The sequence below is a fragment of the Colletotrichum higginsianum genome, chromosome 8 (genome assembly GCF_001672515.1).
Source record: "Colletotrichum higginsianum IMI 349063 chromosome 8, whole genome shotgun sequence".
Taxonomy (NCBI): Eukaryota; Fungi; Ascomycota; class Sordariomycetes; order Glomerellales; family Glomerellaceae; genus Colletotrichum; species Colletotrichum higginsianum.
Window position 1 is genome coordinate 4021486 of NC_030960.1, and position 10663 is coordinate 4032148.

A 10663-nucleotide genomic window follows, 5' to 3' on the forward strand; every position below is an offset into this window, starting at 1 on the left:
GATATCTTATATAAGAATAAGATAAGGTGTAGGCAGAAAGGTTGTATATTGCTTGTATGCATCAGGTCTAAAGTCTAAGGTAAAATAGAAGGGAAATTCCCTTTATTTATACTTCTTGCCTAAGGGATAAAATCCTAGATTATTAATCTATATTATTACATGTTATTATAGGTTATTATATGTAAAAATACGCTTATAGTATAGTGTATTTATCTGGTATGAAGGGTTGAAGTCCTTGGTATGAAGGGTTGGACTGGAATGCCTTACTAGTCTATATGTAGACTAGTATGCCTGTAAATCCTTATATACAAGGTATACAGATAAATAATACACTAATCTATAGCTAAAATTATAAGGATTCTAAATATAAAAACCGTTTACTTATATCTCTTTTAGTTATAGAGATATATGCAATTAAGCATATAGGTATTTTTATTAATAAGCTTCTTTATTCTTAGTATATAGACTATAATATTAGTATTACTTACTAAATTTAGAATATAAATATTAAAAGTAACTTCTTCTATTATACTAAAGTTAAATTCTATTATACTAATACTTCTTAGCTAAATTAAAGAGAATATTAATTTCTTTATAAATTTTATTACTTATTCTTATTTAGTAAGTATTATTAAAGCTCCTATATTAATATACATAGTATAATTCTCTATTTTTTTATTAATTTATACTTTAATATAGAAGTATATATACTTATATTTTATTCTCCTATAATTTAGCTTAAGAACTACTTTAATAATTTCTCCTATTTTAAAAGTAAAGTTTACTTTATTCTCTATATTAATAGAGTTCTTAATAGTATAATAATTTAGTTTCTTATAAATTCTTTTATTTAATTTACTTATTTTTATAATTTTTATAAAGTATTCTTTAATTTTATTCTACTATAGTATTAAGAACTCCTTATTATAATACTAGAATTAGGAGTCCTTTAAATACTCTAGAATTATAATTAAGAGAATTACTATAAAATTAGTAGTACTTTTTATAAGAGTATTAATTTCCTCTATTCCTTTAAGAATATACTTATTATTAATAAAGTTATTTATTCTCTTATAGGCCTCTTTATTTAATTTCTATATAGTTTATATATTCTTCTTAGTAGTCTTCTTATTCTACTTAGAGTACTTAGTATTATAGTAAGTATTTCCCTAAGAATTACTCTTTTAAAGTTATTAGTATTTAAATTTCTAATTTAGGAATAATTTACTATTCCTATTTTATTACTCTATTCCTTATTTATTCTAAGAGTATTCCCTATTATTATATTAAAATACTTAATTATTATACTAGTATTCTCCTAAGTATTTTTACTAGTATTTTTAATTATACTACTAATTATTTATATTATTCTAGAGTATAAATTCTTTAGAGTACTTAATTATTTACTTAAATTTATAGTTATAAGTATTAGGGGTTAAGTTTTCCTTAAGTAGCTAATTTTCTATTATATTTATTATTAAGTACTCTTAGTATATAGTATTATTTCTTACTTCTAATAGAGTATAATTTATAAAGTATATATTATTAGTATAAATTAAATTATACTAATTATTTATATTAGTATCTCTTAGTACTTTATATTTTTCCTCTACTATAGTAATAAATATATTTAATATATTAGTATTCTTTAGCTTATAGAGGAACTAGTAAAGCTATAGAGCTAAATTATTATAGAAATATATTAGCTACTATTTATAGCTAATATTTCTCTATACTCTAGTATACTTAAAATAGTATTAAGTAAATATTTTATTTTATAAGGGAAGTTTTATTAATAGGAGACTATATAATAAAGACTTCTTATACTATAGTACTAACTACCCTATACAGTTTTAACTTATACTTATATAAGAGGTAAACCCCCCTTTAAAGGGTTAAAAGTAAAACCCTCTTATATTCCTAGACTTATTAAGGAATCTTATTTTTATTTAACCTTTTTCCTATATACACTATACTTTTAACCTAATATGTGCACTATTGTTAGAGCCCTATTGTGCATGTAGGGCTTAGGGCTCTACTTTTCCTGCAGAGTAGGGTACTTAGCAACTAATTAGGTCTCTGCAAAATAGTATTCCTGCAGTTAGAATTGAACTAATTATCTGCGCGCAGAGCGTGCAGATGCTACTAGATACTTACTATTGCATTATACAGGCGTATTAAGTAAATATATAAATATTATTTTAACTATTAACTTTCTCTATAGTAAAGTAGTTTTTTTAAAATTATTTCTCTAATTATATAAGTATAAGCTTAAATTAGTCTCTAAATCTCTAAGTAATAGTTTACTATTTTTATACTTTAATAAGACTATATTTTAATTTAAATAGGTAAAATTCCTACTAATTTTATACTTATCTCTATAAGAATAAGTATATATTATAAATAATTTAGTAGTTTAATTTTAAATTTACTATATATATTTATATTAACTATATTTAAAATTTTATATTATAGTAGTAAATTGTATAAAGGTTATAGAATATTAAGTTTAATAAGTACTTTTTAGTATTTACATTTAATTAGAAAATTCTAATAGTTTATTATATTACTAGTATATATTCTTAAGCTACAGTAGGAGTTCTCCTTAAATTTAAAGTTTGCAATTATACTATAAAAGCCCTAATAAGTCTATTTATTACTAAATTAAACATTAGTAGTATATTTTATAATACTAATATAGAGTTCCTATTAGCCTCTATAGTAATATAAAATAGTATTAGAGTACCTCTTATTATTAGTAGCTATTCTAATTTAGTTCTCTAATTTAGAGAATAGGAGTTTAATTAAATAGAATAGAATTTATTCTAGAGATTCCTTCTTACTATTCTATCTAATAGAGTTAACTTTAGACTAACTTATTAGAATAGTGAAGTATATAGAGAAGATCTACTATATTATAATTCTTCTCTATTAGAGGGTTAAATTCTATTACTATATTAAGTATACTCTCTAATATTTTATAAGTATTAATTAATTATATTATATTCTTAGTAAGTATATATTAGTATTTTTTTATAATATCCCTATTCTCTATATACTATTCTCCCCTTAACTATAGGGTAATTTTAAGTATTACTATTCTTATATTAACTCTAGTTAAGTTAGCTACTTAAAGGGAGCTAAAATACTAATTAAGAGTAAAATTTCTCTTAGCTAATAGTATTTTCTTTACTTTCTAATTTATTTATATTTAAGTATTTAGTTCTCTATAGTAGGGACCCTTTACTACTAAATTAGCTATAGTAGTTAAATAGGCTTTCTATATATATACTCTCTCTATTAAGTAATATTAGCCTTATACTAAGTAGCTTATATAGAGATTCTAACTAAAACTCTTCTTAATTTATTAGTCTTACTAAAGTAATTAAGTCTCTTATTATACTTAAGGCTCTTAAGTTTAATAGTAAAATATTAATTAATATATTAGTATAGTATAGTCTTTATACTAGTATTATATATTCCCTTACTCTCTAAATAAGTCTTTTTACTATTCTTAGAGTATTCTTTATTTAGTATTTATTTAAATTAAATATTAAATTTAGTATATATTTTAATTACTAATTTATATTAGTATATACTAGTCTATTATTAATAAATTTAATATTATAGAAATTATTAATATTATTCTAAAATAATTTTATAAGTCTAATAAATAGTCTCTACTCTTCTCTTTATTCTTTAAGAAATTAAATTTAGTAAATATTAGTAATATACTCTAGCTAGAAGGTAAATATCTTCTCTATTTAGAGTATATTTTTTATTTATTTAGTTAGAGTATATAGTTAAGAGTTTTATTACTTAAAAATTATATTTCTTTATAATATAATTATAAAAAATAATTTTTAAAAGTTGTAATTATTATAATTATACTACTACTTAATATAGCCCTCTTAGTAGACTATTATAAGCTAATAAGTAGAATAGACTATATATTAGTAGAGTTAAAAATTATAATTATACTAAGTAGCTTTATATAGTACTAAACTAAAGAGTTAATATAAAGACTACTAACTTATATAAACTTAATATATAAGAAAGTAGGGAGTAAGTAAAGTAAAAAGTAAAAGGTAAAGTAAAGTAAAAAGTAAGTATAATTAAGTAAGTCTCTTTATAATTAAACCCTCCTTAAGGAGGATTTATAGTATATAAGACTATATACTCTATAAATAAGTAGATTTATACTTACTAGTAGTTAATAACTACTATATATACTTATAAGTATATAATAATTTAGTAAGTATAGTATAGTTAATACTATTTATAATAAAAGTAGATATATTATTAGAAAATTATTAGTAGAAAACTTAATAGAATTATTATACTTAATATACTTTATTAAATTCTAGAAAAATAAAAATACATTTATATAATATATAGTCTAAAAGAGTACTAATACTTTTATATAAAGTAATTAATTTATAAGTAAGAAGTATTAATAAATTAGCCTACTAATTAATTCTTATTAAAGTTAAGAATTATAAACTTTATATAATGTACTTATATAGTAAGTAGGCTAATAGAGTAAGTAGACTACTGCCTTATTGTATGTAAAACCTCTAGTTTTTAATTATTTTTTAAAAATCTATTTTAAGTCTAAAATACACTAAATTTTAAGTATTTGCATTTAATAAGAGTTAGATTGTAGGGAATAATACTATAGAAAATCCTACTCTAGTTATTATATAATATTATATAAGCTAGCTTATCTAGCTCTCTAAATAAGAGATTTAAGTATAGAGTTAAAGCTACAATCTTAAGAGTATTATTTCCTATAATTTAACTCTTATTAAATACTAATACTTAAAATCTAGTGTATTTTAGGCTTAATATAGATTTTTAAAAAATAGTTAAAAGCTAGAGGTTTTACATACAATAAGGAAGTAGCCTACTTACTCTATTAGCCTACTTCCTATATAAGTACATTAGTAAATAAAGTATTAAGTAAATATTAGAGAGTAAAAAAGACTTAATTATATTTTAGAGAGTTATTTAATACTACTAAAGTAAAAGTACTATAAGGAGAAGAAAATATAATTAATACTAGAGGAGAGAATAACTCTTAAAAGGAGAATTATATAGAAAGTACTAAACTATATGTATAATACTATAGTAATTATAGAAAATTTAAATATAATTTATAAATTTATAAAGTAATTTAGAATAGTAATAAGGAAGAGAATAATAAGTAGTTTTAATTAACTTTATATATTGTAATTAAATTAATTTATATAAAAGAGTAAAAAGTAGAAGAAGGTAGCTAATTTACTATATTAGCTAACTTACTATATAAGTATATTACTACTTAAGTATAATTAAGGGGATAAAGAAGAAGTTAGAGTTAGACTTATAATTATTATAAGTATAGAGTATATAAATTATATTTATAAGTACCTCTCCCTCCTAGACTATCTATATAAAGGAAAGAGTCTATTAGAATCTTTATATTTAGGCAAATAAAGGTATTATAAGTTAAATAAAATAGTAATATAGTAGGAATACTCTAATAAGGGCTGGGATAACCTGGATAGGTCCGGGTGGACCCAGACGGGCTAGGGGTATTACAACAGATTAAAATGTCTACTCCAGTCCCAGAAGCTATAGATTGTAGACTATATGCTGCTCCAAATGTCTTATTCGTTGTAACATTGCATTTAGGTTTGTCCTCAGTAGAAGTTCCTACAATGATCTAACAGCGTGCAAGGAATACATAGCTACACGTTGAACCTCTATAATAATAATTAAATTCCTATTCAATTCATTAGATTGTGCAAGCAAATAGTACAAGACTCACACTCCCTTCTTTCTAATGCGGCTGCTGCTCTTAAGGTCCATGCCTTTTTTCTTACAATGCAGCTCTAGGGCGTTCTCATCCTAGTAATACTTATCTGAAAATTAAGGAGGTCCTTATTGTACAATGCAGCTCAGCCCCCCCCTAACTTGCAATATAACTGTAAAGCTGTATTTCCTTTCTACAACAGCTTTGCCTATTTTAGAGGCAATAGAAACCTATTGTTACAGGAATACTCTTATATACAAGAAGCTCCCTAAATTAGTCATCTTACGTACTACTTTACGTACTAATATATATATAACTAATTACATTTTACTCTCTTTACTTTATATAGAATTAAGTATTTTTCTCCCCTATTCTCCTATACCTTACTGTATACTCTAACTTATAATAGTTATAAGTCTAGATTTACTTACTATTATACAGTTAACTTTAATTATTAGTTAATACTCTTTTTTTTACAAAAGAGTATATCTTATATAGTCTCCTATTTACTAATATATTAAACTATACCTCTATACTCTTTAATACAATTAAACTAACTAATTAATACAATTAGCTAACCTAGTACTAAGTACTAAAATCCTAATACTAAGGGTTAGGCGTCTAGTTACTTATTAACTCTAACCTTAAGAATATACTATTTAAGTCCCTTACTGAGGAAAGAATCCTAATAATTAAAGAACTAGTAGCTAAAAAATAGGCTACTACTAAATAGTAGTACAAATTCAACCTTTAGAAATATAAGAATTATAAGAAGGTATAGAATAAGGATTATTCCCTCCCTCCTACTACTAAAAGTACAATTCCTCCTCCTAAGAGACTAATATATTCTTTTAATAAGCCTAAGAGACCTGCAATCTTACAGTTAAATACCCTAGAGAACTAGACTATTACAATTAAGACTTATAGTATAGTAACTCTATTGTATACTTATTGTATTAAAAGCCTTTATATAGTACTTAATTAAATAATAAGGACTATAAGTATAATACTTCTTATAACTATATACTTAGAAGTAAGTAGTAATAGTAAAATTATAGTTTAATAAACTCTTTAGTATTTAAAAGTAAACTTTATACTTAATAACCTTAGTACTCTCTCTATAGTTAGAGAGGAGTATTAATAAGTCCTTAAGTGCGCAAAGGGAGGAGTGAATTCTACACACTAGTATAAGGACTAGTAAGTAGCTTACCTTTAAGCCTACACCTACAATATCCCTAAAGTCTAAGGTAAACTTGCAGTAAAGGACTTCCTTAATGCAGTTTAAGTTAAGTTAAACTTAACTTAGGGCAAATAGGTATATAAAATGCATATTAAAAACCTTAAGCTAGAATACCTAACTCTCTTAGTCTTAGAGTTAGAATAGATTTTTAGTATTATAACTTATAATAATATAGCTAAGAAGAGCTCTTTTAGAGCTAGTGCATACTTAATACTTACTAGCTAATCTAATAAATAAATAGATACTTATAAGACTTAGAAAGTTATATACCCTTGCAGTTGCACTTATAATTAGACTATTTACTAATATATTTACTTATAATACGCCCTTATAGGGAAGGTTAATAATAACTAAAAGACTTCTAACTTTATAAAGGAGTAATAAAAGTAAATCTAAAATAAAGTCCTAACTAGTAAGTAGAAATCTACCTACTAGAAGCTAATTTTAAATAAGTAGTTAAAGCCTAATAGAAGACTCTTCCTAATAACTCCTAATTTAAACTACTTAGGAAATATAAAGGACTTAGAGTATTCTAGTAGTATAGTAGCTATTACAATTAAACTTCTTCTAATTCCTAAGAGCTCTTGCGCAATCTTTAGTACAACTCTTAGTAGTACTTATCTACTCTCTAAGAGTACAATTATAGACAGCTATAGTACTATATACTTTATTAATAATAAAGGCCTCCTAGAACTAGGATTCTATAAGCTATTTACTTCTAATAACTATATTAAAGTAGGTACTTTATTACTTCTTATAAGTAGAAGAGGCACTTATATTATTAAGAGTATTATTAATAACCTATAGGGGGTAGTAATAGAAGATCTTATACTTACGAATATTACTATTATTAAAGGCTTTTATATTAATATTACCTTAGAGACCCTCCTTCTTAAGAGTAGACTTTAGTATTGCAGGTAGAATTGCACTATATACTATAGGATAATTAATAATAGTAATATAGTTATTAACCTCTATAGGAAGTATAATTTAGTTTTTATTTAATATAAGCTAACTTCTAACTACCTACTTACTTATAAGAACCCTATTCCTACTAGCCTAGTAGGCATCCTAGTATTTATAGGCTGAGGGTTATAGAGGAGAATGTATTAAAATACGCATAAGAGAGCTAATACTATACTCCTTTAGCATTTTAAATTAAGTTACTTTAGTCTAGAGGGACTTTGCAACTTAATCTAGAGGGTAAGGAGCGTACAGATTAAAGGCTTAAATTAGCTTAAATGCAAAGACTGCAGTATTATGCATACAGAGAGTATTATCTTAAGAGGACTATCCGAATTAAAAGTAATATACTTATAGTATAGAGTTTACTAGAATCTCTTTAACTTCCTAGAGTTACTATTAGGGATAAGATAGATCCTTATAGCCTATAATAAGTACTTAAGTTTTATTATAGCCTACTTACTTGTACATAAGACTAAGTCTCTTATACTTAGTACTCTTTAGATAATTAAGGCCTAAGTACAATACAAAAAGGGTCTTAATATATGCAAATTCTAGTATAATAATAAGGTAGTACTCCTCAGTCCTAAAGTTATAAGGGTATACAAAATGTAAACTACCTTAATTAGAATTAAAATAGAGATACTACCTCTATATACAAAGGAGCCTATTAGAGCTACTAAAAGAGTAGGTTATCTAATTATTATTAAGTCTATTAAGATGCATACTGCAGTAAATCTTCCTAAGGGGCTATATAATAAGGTAGTCTTTATAGTAGTTTATATTTACAATATTAGCCTATAAGAATTAAATAGCTAGGAGTCTCTTATTAAAAAGGAACTTAAATAGTACTAGTAATACTTCTACTAGTAGTAAGTAGACTCTCTAGTACTACAATCTAAGTTACTATAATTATACTAGGGAGGCCTCTATGCATATAAATGTAAGGTATATTTATTGCAGAGGGATTAAGAGAAAGGTATATAGAGAAGGGAGTTTAAGGTACTTCCCTGTAGTTATATTAAATACCTTATAGATTATATACTACAAATATACAACCTATATAGAATTTAAGTACTTATACTTAAGTAGATTATAATAATATATAATGTACAATTTAATAAGAGTACTTTTTACTGCAAAGCTTAGGAGAAAGAGGCTATTTAAAGCCCTAAAGTACAATAAGTAACTAAGGTTATTAAGGAGTCTATTACTATCTTAAATAACCTCCTAAGGTTACTTAGTATAATTACTTTAGAAGACAATATGCCTCCTATATTAATTATACTACAACTTGCAATTAAGAATTACTAATTAGCTAATCTTACTTAAGACGTTAAGTATATAAGAAAGGTAAAGGTAGTATCTATTATACTCCCTAATACCCCTATAAGTTATATTACACTTAGAGGTAAAATAGAGACCTCTACTTCTGCAATTAGATTAATAATAGTTAATAGTAGAAGTAGCTTAGAATCCTCTCTTTTATCTGCAGAATTATTACTATTCTTAACTAGTACAACTGCACCTAGTAAGCTAGACGCTAATAGTAAATATTAATTACTAATTAAAATAGTAATATAGATTCTGCAATAAATATACTAAGAGCTTACAAGCCTATTAGGATAAAAGTTATTAAGATCTCCTTTACTAAAGGCTATGCAAAGAGGCAATATTTATACAACTATTTAAGTATATAAAAGATACTTCTAAGAATACCTTTTTAGTACCTTCCTACCTAATTAGCAAAAGGCTATTAAGGAAAGCAACCTTAAATATAAAATACTTTATAAAGTATTAAGAGGGGCAGTTAAAAGGGCTTATTTTAAGTATTCTTTAACTAGTAAAGACCTTAAGCTTTATAAGGACTTCCTTATTAACCTACTAATAAAATAGAAGAATCTTAATAATCTCCCTCCTATAGTTAGTTAAATTTATATTTATTAAAGTAACTAAAGTTAAGATAAGTAAGATCTAGGATAAAAATATATAGGAAATTCTTACTTATAATCCTTCTTTTTAAATACTACTACTAAAATAAGTCTTTACCTATAAGTTTAATAAGAATAGGAATCTTAACTACTGCAAAGTGCAGATTTGCATTTAAGGAGATTTTTAACTAATTAACCTATTATAGAGTACTTATATATTAATACTTACTATAAAGGCCTTTTAGATTGTAATAGCCTTAGTAGTACAGTTTAACCTTAAAATTTAATAATTTAATATTATAAATACATTCCTTAACTCTATACTTAAAAGTAATAATATAGTCTATATAGAGTTTCTAAAAGGGTATAGAATACTAAGTAAGATTGTAAGGCTAAAATGCACTCTATATAGCCTTTGTAATACTCCCCTTCTCTAGTTTATTACATTTATAGATACTCTTAAGGACCTTTTAATAGTAGCCTACAATAAGGACTAATATATCTACTAATCTACTAATAAGAAAGTAATTCTTATATTCTATATTAATAACTTTAAAGTTATCTATTATAAGAGCTATAAGAAGGAGGCTAATAGAATTATTAATAGTATTAAAGATAAGTTTAAGCTTAAGGAGAGCCTACTAGAATACTATTTAGGTGTGCGCATTATCTACAATAGATAATAATGGAAGATTTATCTCCTTTAAGATACTTATACTAAAAGAATAGTAA